Consider the following 11,058-nt stretch of genomic DNA (forward strand, 5'->3'; position numbering starts at 1 on the left):
GATTAATTTGCTTTTAATGCAAGAGTGCTAATGTTGGGGTATTTTAGTTTTTGGTTTTTGGTTTTTGCACTGAATACAAAATTTTACTTTTAACGGACATGGCTTTAAGCAAAATCATGGAGTTTGATCTGACCTGTGCAACACTGCCTTACAGGCAGGTATTTGAGTCCATTGCTAACACCCATGATAACACACTCAAGTGAACCAATTTCTGAATGTTCTCCAAATCCATACCAAAACACAAAGTTTGTCAAGTGCACCAAGCCTGTGATTACACCAGGACTAAGCCAGCACAAGTAGTAGAATTAATTGTACCCTGGTAAAATCAGGGCAGACATAGCAAGGGTAGTGCAGATCAGTGTATTGGCAAAACTATATTGGGCAGCTTGCATGAAAGCTTGCTGCTTACAAGCTTTGTCAGTCTCTTGCTGCTATTGGACTTGAAATTCATTGTAATAAAAAGAGAGCTCAGATATCTAAGAGCGGCTAATTGTCTCATAAAGGCAACACAGGGAAAAAATTCACACAGGAAAGCATGTAGCCTGTGCCTCTGGCAAGTACTAGTTTACAAAACATCAGCCTATTTATAGTATTTGTCTAAGTGTGTGCTTGAAGTTGAAAGTGTTAGCAACTTTCTTCTATAATCTATATTTAGCCATGGTAGCCTGACTGTCATGGTAAGCAAAGAAGGTTTGGTGGGAGCAAATCCTAATAAGGTATTCCCCGGTATTGAAAATAACTGAGTCACAGCTGCAATATTTAAACTATTTATAATTCCATTAAACAACAGTACATAGAAAACCACTGTGGAAACCTGGTGGTAACATTACTGTTTTCTGCTATGGATTGGTCTTGGTGCTGAATATTCCCACACCATCACCATAGCAGAGCACTTTTTTTTTTGCCAGAAGTTTCATTGAATTCCTGTTCATGTCTTCAGAGGTAGTTCTACAGAATTTAAGAATCATTTCTTGACATAAATCTGAATACCTATATTTCACATTTATTTCAAATATTATTTAGCACTGTCCTGCTCTGTAGTATAATTTTTTGTTCTGCCATCTTCCTTTGGCCATCAACAACTCCCTCCTCCCCACCAACGGCTGGAGTTTATAAAACAATTATTCGGGAAAACAGTTTCTGCAAAAAGGTTTGCACAAATATAAAAAAGACAGTCTTAGGGATAAAAAGACATTGGACTCATGTGTTCAGCTAAATCGAAGAATACTTACTAACTGTAACAAGTGTAACTGTAACACCAAATTCTCAATTAAAGTTTTGGGAGTCATTTGTACTTTTGATTGTAATTATGTGTCTGTAAAATTGGACCCTGATGTTTTAGCCTGCTGCCACCTGGTCCCCCAAACTAATAATATCAGTGTAATGGGGTTAAAGGAACTATCCCAAAGTCTACCTGAGACAGACAGCTCTCCATTTATCTGAATTAGGCTGTTAGTACTGCCCTGGAGCGGCAACAGTATCTCATCAAATTCTAGGCTTTGAGTCTTTTCTGATATTACATTTCACAACAAAAAATACTGTCAAATTTATATAGGTCTAGAACTGTATTTGCAGTACTTTTCATGCTCTCGAGATAATAACTTGTTTCCTGTGTTGTTTTCTTTTCCTTGTGAGTTCATTCTTGTTTCTCCCATATCCAAGCAAATCAAATTCTCCCGTGACTGCAGAAAATAGAGTCAGTTTCTGTAGTGATGTTGCTTCTGAACAAACTGACTTTGACTACTTATAGTTCAATAATGATATTTTAATTACACATAGACATACAGAGAGGGAGGAAAAGTGTAAGAGCAACTTTCAAAGTATTTGGCTAGTATTACTAGAAAAATAAGAGCTGTTACACTGAATTGTGCAATAGAATCTGAAAATGATACAAATTTGGCAGCTCTATGAACAAGGAAAATCTTCCTCCCTTCTTGGTGTATTCCAAAATAATAGTTTTGGTCATGCTGCTGCCCTTTTTTATTTGGCTTCCGCTGGGGCCCTAAGGTTAATGGAAAGTCCGAAAGGTTTAACATTTTATACTAGCTCAGTGCTCTTTGGGATATTTTTTCAACAAATTCGCAACAATTTAACAGAAAGTGATTCGGTTTTGTAATGAAGAGTGGCTTCCGAATGGCGGAGTTAAAGCCCAGTGCTGCCCTCTCTGGCTTCCTCTTTTACCAGAAAAATGCTTTTTCTCATCAGGTAAAACCATATCACATTAAATCAAACAGCTACCAAATGCATCAGGAAATAGAAACATTAGGCATGTAGAGAATGCTAAACTTTGAAAGTATCTGCATCCAAGAGCCCAACCTCTCAGATAGAATTCCCAGACTTTCTTTTTGAAGGCACAACCAACAGACATTACCTAAGGAACAAAGCAGACTGCTGGGGTTTGTTCTCCACAGCATAGCTTTGCTGTGGGCAGGTGACACAAAATTTTCCAGAAGAGAGTAGTGTAGAGAGCTAAATAGGCTCCTGGTTCAAGGGAGGGGAAAAAAATGATACCATGAATTTGTGTTGAATACTGTATTTTTCCCCTGAAAAAGGAAACCCTGAAGAGAGAAGGTGCTACAGCCCTGACAATTGCTGTGATGAGTGATCCCTTCAGATTATTATGTTCCATCTATCTCACGTATACAAGTTAGCATTGCAGTATAAAGCCTTCTTCCAAAATAGAAAAACTAGACATCTCCAAATATCAGTGGGAAAGGGAGTTTTGAAATACAAACAAACAAACAAAAGAGAGAGAGAAAAGACAAAAACACACTTTTGATTCCCTAGTGCTTTGCAAGAGTTATTCTGAAGGTCATCAGCGCTTTCAGAGGTGATGATTCTGTGAGGGCTATATTATGCAATGCAAAATGTTTAAAATTTTAATTAAAGAAACCAGACTGAAAGCAATTTCTTATAAGAAGTAAAAAGTAGTCTCAGGTGCCTGAGAGGGAAAGCCGAAGGCAAATCCAGGATGTTCAGTGGCAGTCCAAGTAAGTCTCCAAAAAGGTAAAGGATTCTTATATAGTTGGACACTCTGACCCTGTTATTATAACTGCCAATTTTTTTAAAATGTGTTTATGGGAATCAAACTATTAGTCTGAGTATCCTCAAATATGGATCTCGTTAGCAAGGTGCTACCACAGCCCTCTTGACTAGTAGCTGGTATTCCTTTGGTTATATTAACAGCTGCAATCAGAGACTGTTAACTATTACCCAGATTAAATAGCTTGTCATTCAGATTTATGTAATCCGAGGGGAGGAAATAAGGATGAATTCCCTTCTAGCATTCACAGGTCAAATATTTATTGTTGCTTGGCAAGTATAATGGGCTTGAACCACGTCATAAGCTTGAACAATGGCAAGATAACATAGTATCTCTTCTGCAGCTCTGCTTGGTTCAGGTTCTTCACTGTTTCTATTAAGGAAAGCAATGAACCTACACATGTTATTTTGCAGAATTGCCCTTTAGCAGAAGCACTACTAGAAAACAACTTAACAAAAATTTCTCAGCCAGAACATCTTCTCAATTGTCATTTTCCCTGATGCTCAGAAGACTACTGCTGTACAATAAAACTTCTAAATCAGCAAGGAACTTCAAGACCTTTGTTATTTATTTGTAGGGAAAAAAGGCCTGGGGTTATAATACTCAATCAGTTGCATGACTATTAATAGTGCTGAGTGCCTTAATCTAGACAGTTCTCAAACTTTGCAAGTGCTATTTAGCATTGTGTTCATCAGGCCTGCTGGGAGCATGCCTCAGTGACATAGAACTGAAAACACTTGCTACAGCTCAAGAAAAGCTCCTGCTGGTTCCTGACACTGCTTACAGTGCCTCTGTGCACACTTTAGCAGCAGAATTTGCAGGGGACAGGAGAAGGAGAAAATACAAGGCTGTGGAGGAAAAGCAGCACACGAAGGCTCAGCAGACAGCATCACTGCTTTCCTGTGGGAGCCCAGGCTGCATCAGGAGCTTTTCCTTCAGCCTCTCATTTGGTGTGTTAATGATGCTGTACACAAAGCATGATCATCCCTGCTGCTAGGCAGGCGTGGCTTTTTGGATTCCTGTTAATGCTGATACTAGTAAAAAACCCATCATTTCACTCTCTGATCAGCTAGGCTAGCCAATCTGGAAAGGCAAAATCAGTTTCAGGGGTTTGGCTTTCCACTCAGGGATAGAGGAATTGCAAAAAATGCTTTGAAATCTCAGACTCTGTTAGGGACCTCTTGGTAAAAAGTCCTGTCTATATTAATTTTGCCCCCTGACTTGGCAGCAGAAACACAGGCTGGGCTTTCCCCCATGCAATTGCAGAGGACAGAGCACTGAGTGTCATGCTGGAGTTTTGGAGTGTGCCAACCCTGGGGGCCCCTCTCACCTCCTGCTGCACAGCCCTGTCCCCACCCTCAGTGCAATAGCAGCTTTTTGTACAGCCTCAATAAAATCCAGATCAGAAAGAACCCTTTCTTAGGAGGTTTATTTTGGAGCCCAGTCAGCTAACTGCTCCTTTTTCTTCTCTGCTGTGGTGATGCTGGGGGCTGGTGCACTGAGCCCACCTGAGAACAAGGTACCAAGGAAGCAGGAATTTGCCAAACACAGCCCACAGTCGAACCTAGCCTGGGGCAGGTTGTGTTTCATTCCCAAAGGCTTCATTTGATTCTTTAAATGCTTGTTAAAGCAAACATAACACAGAGTTTCCTGAGCTGTTGGCAGAATTCACATTGACCTTACTGGGGCTAGGACTTTACCCATTTAAATAAAAAGACAATCCCATATGTCATGCAGTGTCATCATCAACTTACCCATCCCACGGCTGCCACAAAGCCTTCCAAGCTGGATATATCCTGATCTTCTAGTGCAGAAGCTGCAAGACCATACATTTCTTAATGTTTACTTCCCCACAAGAAGGAAAATGTGAAGCTCCAATTGGTCACTTGGATTTTCAGCACCTGATATTCGGGGTTAAGTCTCTGACTGAAGCAGGGGAAAGCTTGTGCCCTGAATTCAAATCTGTTCCATGTCCTTTGGGTCTGAGATTTAGTTTCATCTCTGCTTCTCTTTCAGTGTTCATGTTCCCTACACTGTTTTTGGTTATACCTCCAGGAAAGTCACTGAATATCTTCTGATAAATGCTGAATTACTTACTTAAATCTGTGTTTGTGGTTATTTCAGAGATCTGTAGCTGTGGTTCCTAAAAGCTCAACTACATCAACAGAATTGAAGGTGCAGCTCTGATCCCTGAAGGTATTTACCAAGTCAGAGGGAGAGATTTATAACTTTGACTTCAATGGTGCTACACTGATTTACGTCAGCCAAGGAGCCTCTGCGTGTTTTTTAGAGTTATCTGCTTGACAACTTGTCCATCTTCTCATGTGACTCAGCTGTTTTCTGTTCTTGGGCTCTAACCTTCTGCACATTAGTGGGTGTCATGGTAACTAAGGAGCAGCCACACATAGCAGGCAAGCAAAAAACCCAGAACTGCTGAAGGTTAAAAAGTAAGTGGAAGAAATATTTCAGTTATGTAAAAAAAGAAAATAAACCTCCCTCCATCCCCAAACATGAAAGACTCTTCAAACTGAACCCTGTGTGTTTTTCTGGTAAAGTAACCCAGTGGCAATAAATGAATAGCACAGCTGGAACATCTAACAGCAATGTGATGGTTCAGCCAGGCATGTTGGCAAGCAGTAGGCTGTGGGTTCAAATTTGGGCAGTTCTTTTGCCCACATAGGAAGGAGGCTGAAGACAGCAAACTCTGGAAATGTTTAGGTTCTGTTTTGACAGGTGTCTGTGGCCAGAGAAGTAAAGATGAAACTTGTCTTTGCACAGCTAGGAGGTGGATAAAATATTTTTGCAGCAGTTTTTCCCAACAGGAATGTAGAAAGTGCAGCCGGAGCTTGCTGTAGTGTGAGTTTGAGAAGGAGCTCTAGGGTGGGATGTGCTATAGTATGACCCACCAGGGGGCTGAGGTGCAGGTTGGTGATGGGTGCCTCAGCAAAGAGGCTCATTGTGAGCTTTAGTGCAGTGTGATATGTGCTGAGGGATCACAAGTCCCAAAAACACTCATTCCATAAAAAGCCCTGGCTCGCAGTTAAGTACTCTTAATTTACTGTCTTCTAGACAGTCTAAAGATGAGTGCAAGTCAAGGAATGAGCCTGGCCTATAACAACTCCCAGATCTTTCACCTCTGCTGACATCCTCTGGCCATACCCATGTCTTTGAAAAACAGAGTTTTTCCAAGTGTAGACAGGACTGTGCACAGGAGACATCTTCATAACTGCAGGATGTTAGGGATGTTACAAATTCTTCTAACCATGCCTCAGCAAACAAATGTCTCTACTATGGCCCGCAGCTGATGGTAGTTCAGAGTTCCTAGATCATGAAGGGAAAGTGAGGTTTCTTCAGAAGAAGTCTTACAATAACAAATGCATCCCAATTCTAGGTTACTAATTCTTTTTAATTTAAAATGTTTTTTATTTCTGCTTTGCATTTGTCTAGCTCCAGCTTTCATCCGTTGAATATTTCAATATTGACTATAAATTCAGCATATAATGCTCTATGGTGAAAATCTCCCAGTGATGAGACATATAAAATGCTACAATTTCAACTGTAATGTGTCACATGACAAGGAAATATCTGAAAAATAATTTTTTTATATATAAACATTCTTACTAAGGCACATTTGTATTTGGAGAATTGCAGGCTTTGTTTAAGGCATCTGTCTGGAAATATCTTTTAATGGCATCCAATCAAGGCACTCTAGAGCTCTAGGCACATTCAATGCTGAAAGAATATTTACAGGGGTGAGGAGACTGAAGAGCTTCTTGCAGGTGCTGTAATCAGAAGCCCTTTTCTCTCTCTGTGTTAGTCACTTTCAGACTGAACAATTTGAAATCACTGTGTTGTTCTGGGTTTTTTTCACAATAAAATTAGCAACCGTTCTGCTGACTTTCTATCAGTCACTAGAAACTACATGCCTATATATAAAGGAAGCTATCATAATGCATAGATGTCATCTAATTTTGGTTCCTTTTTATGGAATAAGAATTTATTGAGACAGCAGTTGAATTCTTTGGCTCTTGCTCTTCCCCTCCCTCTTCTTCTGGGCTGTTACACCAGGGTATTTCTTGCACGCTGCCTCTTGGATGTGAACTCAGCCAGCCCTGTCTTCCCACCTATCCCCATCCCAGCATTTCCCTTGGGTTAGCTGCCTGCTGCTTTCAACAGTACAGGTGGACACCTTTGCCTCTACTTAAAGGACATGGGTTTCAGCGTGATCTTGGGATGGAAAATGTGTAGATTTAACTGGAAAAGAGTGACAACCCTGTTGGTTTTATCTTAAAACTAATAATGATTACAAGGCCTAACTGTGCCTGTGCAATCTGCATATAAAGATCTTCTCCCCCATCTGCTTATAGGTATCCTGTGGCTCTGCCTTTCAAATGCTGCTGGTGCTGCGAATTTGAAATGTTCTCTGTGCCACTCTTAGCTGCTCTGCTCATTTGAAATGTTCTCTGTGCCACTCTTAGCTGCTGTGCTCAGGCTGAATGCTGTCAGTAACTCCCAGCACTGACAGATCAGCTGCTGGAGCTGTCAGGCTGGGGGAGAGGAGGTGTGCAGCCCTGCTCTGGAAGCTGTGTGACTGCCCAGCAGGGAAGGGATGCAGCTGGAAAAACACTACACTGCACCCAGGGAGGTGACCCTGCCTTGGGGAAGGGGATGGTATATTGCCTCTGTTGCCTTTGTCTCAGAAAAAATGACAAATTGAATTTGCAACTGGGTAGTGATTTCAGTGTCCTTTGTACGGGTGGAGTGATAGGGCTTTAAGACATATTTCTGCTTCTTCCCTGTTCAAACCTAGGAGGAGTAAAACCCAGCCCCAGTATAACCTGGCACAGACTCCATCCTGCTCTGAATTATCCCCTGCTGCCAGAAGAGACAGCCAAAGCTCCCTGCTGCAGCCCTGTGCCACTCCCTATGGATAATCTGGTTGCAAAGTGAGGTGAAAGGGGAAGAAAAACAGAGCAGCAAATTACACCAGGAGGAAAGCTTTGTTATATTTACAAGGCAGCTGGGTTAGGAGCCAGGGAGTGAGATGCTCAGGTAGTAACTGAATAAATTCTATAAACGTAGTTTAGAATGGATGGGAGGATGCAAGCAATTAATTTGTTTTATTATTTCTAATTTCAGCTTTATATTCAAGTGTAAAATATTTTATATGCACAAATGCAAGAATATGCAGACTGAAAGTAAAAAAATATATATGTATTTTCATATTACTCTGAAAGAGGTTAGAGGTTTATTGCTGGAAAATCACTAGGGGAAGTGATTTTTTTTGAAGCAAAAAAGATGCAGGCCATGTCTCTCTAAGATCAAGGACTGTGTTAAGACAGCAGGCAGAGAAACATCAGGAAAATAAATAAGGCACAGAATTGCATGCAAGAAAACAGCAAACAAAACCATAAATTTGTGGTCCGAAGTAAGACAAGGGTAATGAGACTACCAGCTACTGGGAATAAAATGCTTATGTGTGTGGATGAGGTCAAAACTCTAAAAAGCATTTCTAGCAGAGAGGAAGAAACCGTTAGGCTTTTGTACATGGCATTTTTAGTAGACTGAGAGGAGGAAAAAACATATAGATACTGGGTGGGGCAAAGAGCTGAAGACTATAAAATTACAAACTACTTTGAATCAGATCTCCAGTGTAATGTGGGAAAGACCCTAACAGTAAAACTGGAGATGTCTGACCAGCATGTCTCCTGTGGGGACAAACTCCTCACTGCTCCGTGCCTTTGTGAGGTTTAATGAATGGGGGCAGGCAGAGATGGGATGCCGTGAGCCGGGCAGGGACTGTGCCAAGGCCTGCTTGTCAAGTCATATTTGCCACAGTGCTGCAGGGCTGGAGCTTGAGGGGGTCTGGGGCTGGCTGGGGTGTGGAGGCACTTTGTCAAAGCCACCTGGGCTGGCGGGCCCTTGCACCAGCCCACCTGGGTATGATGGTGCAAGGTGGCTGCTGCAGGTGCACCCCTGCTCGGGGCACAGGGCTTGCACCAGGGAGCACGTTGGCTCCAGAGCTGGCATGACTGAATTGTCAAGTGTCACTGGTTTTAAACAAGTTTTGGTTGACTTGGTTATTTTTGATTGGGTTTTTTGGTTTGGGTTATTTTTTTGGCTTAGGTTTCCCAGAGCTGCACTAGTGTAGTTGGCTTTCCCAGTTGATAGTTAATGATTTGAGGATGGAAGAAAAATGAGTCACCAAGGCTACAGGAAAATTTATTTTCAGGAGAACAATAATTCCATATATCAACAAGGGGTTTTGTTCTGTCACTTGGTAGCTCATTTGCCATGAGGCACCATCTTGGGATCTCTGTAGACTGAGAGCAATGGCTTGTCTACACCTGAGTTAGTAGAAGATAAAAAAGGGCTCCATGATTCTTGTATGATAATCATAGAAAGAGCCCTATAGAGATGAATGGTAGCTGGATTGAGGCCAAAGCCATCACATGCCTCTTTGTAGTAGTTGCATAAACAGAGGATGAGTAGATAATTTCCCGCTCTCTTCTGCTCTTGTTTAAGATCTGTCTTGTCATAGATAATTATAAATCAAAAATAATGAACTTCCCCTTTAATACATTTGAAGCTTTGGCATGAAGCAGGGTAAACAAGTTCTGAAGTCTAGTATATGGGAGCATTAAACCTAATTATTAATAGATAAATAACTCTTCATCAAAAACTGAGGGGGGAGTTTGGGGCTGCTAGTATTTTATGCTAACATGTATATCCATAAATAGTAATAACTTGAGGATCCTGTGACTAATCTTGTTTTCACAGAATAGATGCACTCTGTGCATAAATAACTAAAACAGAGAGGAGCTGGTTATTGTGCTGCCTGCCTGGACCTTCGAGTCCTCCCCCAGACCTCAGCTCTTCCCGTGCTCCTGGAATGCACAAGGATAATACTTCAATTCATGCCTCCTTCTGGTTTGTGCTTTCAGTTCAGTGATTTGGCTCAAGTGAGGTAACACAAGGATCTGGCCTTTTTAGACTATGGTCTTTTATGAGTGGACAAGTTCTGCTCTTATATTTTCAAGTTGTCTACAGAACTGTTCACAAAACTGAAAACTGTAAAGAATTATCCATGGTTAAATTAAGTGTTAGCAGTACAGTTAACCTTAGCATTTTAATTTCAGCAAAGAGGCCTTTCATTGTTCATGTGTTTTCTAAAAATAAATCTCTTCTGTGAATCTGCCTAATGCATGGCTGTACAAATCCTTGGTTTTCCTCTAGGGTTATAAACTCCTTATTATACATCCACCTAATTATTTCTCCTTCATTACCCCTTTTATCTGCATACTCTAGTGGTCACAGCTCCCCAGGCACCTATACCATTGCTATTGTACCCCTGTAGCAATTGTACAATGCTATTGTAACCCTGTAGCATTGTCACCCAAACCCTGGATGAGCCACCTTCAGAGGGATTTCCACTTTAGTATTCCGTGACTCCTATTTTCCCTCTGCATAAAGACAGGCCTTTGATAGGTCTGTATAGTGACTGAATGAACCAAGATTTTTGAAATAAAACTGCTCATGGAAGTTGCTCTGGGATCTGCTTTAACTTCCTATACGAACACCACACAGCCTAGTGGATAAGAAGTATTTCTTTTTCCCAAAGAAAATGCTTGTATTTGTTCCAGGCAGCAAAAGGTTTGCATCTTTTTGTTATTTCTTAAACTGCCCCTGTTTTGCTACAAAATCTTATTAGGAATTATTTAAGTTAATATATTTAGAAAGTTAATGCTGCAGTTAAAGAATTCGGCCCAGCCTTGCAGTCTGTACTGGAGAGAAGCCTTTCTTGAGGGAAATGGTAAAAATACGAGCTGTATGTATAATTTTCAATGCTTTCACAAGAATATTCTTGTATAGTTTGGGCTGGTCTGCCTGACCAGTCAGGCTGAAAAGGTCAGGCTGCAGATGACCCATCTCTGGCGTGCTGTGGGAGTCCAAACCGCGTCCCCACGTCCATGTGGGTCTGTGGGTGACCGCTGTGGGCGGGTTCCCTGTGCCTG

Source organism: Zonotrichia albicollis, chromosome 5 (genome assembly GCF_047830755.1).
Source record: "Zonotrichia albicollis isolate bZonAlb1 chromosome 5, bZonAlb1.hap1, whole genome shotgun sequence".
In the NCBI taxonomy this organism is placed as follows: domain Eukaryota; kingdom Metazoa; phylum Chordata; class Aves; order Passeriformes; family Passerellidae; genus Zonotrichia; species Zonotrichia albicollis.